The sequence below is a fragment of the Staurois parvus genome, unplaced genomic scaffold, assembly GCF_062004578.1.
Source record: "Staurois parvus isolate SC_StPar_1 unplaced genomic scaffold, SC_StPar_1.0 ptg000586l, whole genome shotgun sequence".
Taxonomy (NCBI): Eukaryota; Metazoa; Chordata; class Amphibia; order Anura; family Ranidae; genus Staurois; species Staurois parvus.
The window spans coordinates 3,242,301-3,243,728 of record NW_028318382.1 but is presented as its reverse complement, the minus strand read 5'-3'; positions in this window follow the sequence as shown (position 1 = coordinate 3,243,728).

Genomic DNA, 1,428 nt, shown 5'->3' with positions numbered 1-1,428 from the left:
TTCGACATAATGTCACACAAACCTCCAAAAATGGGCTGGACAAAAGTATTGGCACCCTTTCACAACTGCGGATAAATAAGAATGTTACAAGCATGTGATGCTCCTGTAAACTCACCTGGGGCAAGTAACAGGTGTGGGCAATATAGAAATCACACCTGAAAGCAGATAAAAAGGAGAGACGTTCACTTAACCTTTGCATTGTGTGTCTGTCTGTGCCACACTAAGCATGGACAACAGAAAGAGGAGACGAGAACTGTCTGAGGACCTGAGAACCAAAATTGTGGCAAAATATCAACAATCTCAAGGTTACAAGTCCATCTCCAGAGAACTAGATTTGCCTTTGTCCACAGTGCGCAACATTATCAAGAAGTTTGCAACCCATGGCACTGTAGCTAATCTCCCTGGTCGTGGACGGATGAGGAAAATTGATGAAAGATTGCAACGCAGAATAGTCCGGATGGTGGATAAGCAGCCCCAAACATGTTCCAAAGACATTCAAGCTGTCCTGCAGGCTCAGGGAGCATCAGTGTCAGCGCGAACTATCCGTCGACATTTAAATGAAATGAAACGCTATGGCAGGAGACCCAGGAGGACCCCACTGCTGACACAGAGACATAAAAAAGCAAGACTACAGTTTGCCAAAATGTACTTGAGTAAGCCAAAAGCCTTCTGGGAAAACGTCTTGTGGACAGATGAGACCAAGATAGAGCTTTTCGGTAAAGCACATCATTCTACTGTTTACCGAAAACGGAATGAGGCCTACAAAGAACAAAACACAGTACCTACGGTAAAATATGGTGGAGGTTCAATGATGTTTTGGGGTTGTTTTGCTGCCTCTGGCACTGGGTGCCTTGACTGTGTGCAAGGCATCATGAAATCTGAGGATTACCAAAGGATTTTGGGTCGCACTGTAGGGCCCAGTGTCAGAAAGCTGGGTTTGCGTCCAAGATCCTGGGTCTTCCAGCAGGACAATGACCCCAAACATACGTCAAAAAGCACTCAGAAATGGATGGCAAAGAAGCGCTGGAGAGTTCTGAAGTGGCCAGCAATGAGCCCAGATCTAAATCCCATTGAACACCTGTGGAGAGATCTTAAAATTGCTGTTGGGAAAAGGTGTCCTTCCAATAAGAGAGACCTGGAGCTGTTTGCAAAGGAAGAGTGGTCCAAAATTCCGGGTGAGAGGTGTCAGAAGCTTATTGATGGTTATAGGAAGCGACTGATTTCAGTTATGTTTTCCAAAGGGTGTGCAACCAAATATTAAGTTAAGGGTGCCAATACTTTTGTCCAGCCCATTTTTGGGGTTTTGTGTGACATTATGTCATATTTGCTTTTCTGCCTCTGTTTTATATTTGTTCCAATACATACAAAGGGAATAAACATGTGTATAGCAAAACATGTGTTAATGCAATACCTTTTTTGTGTGAAATA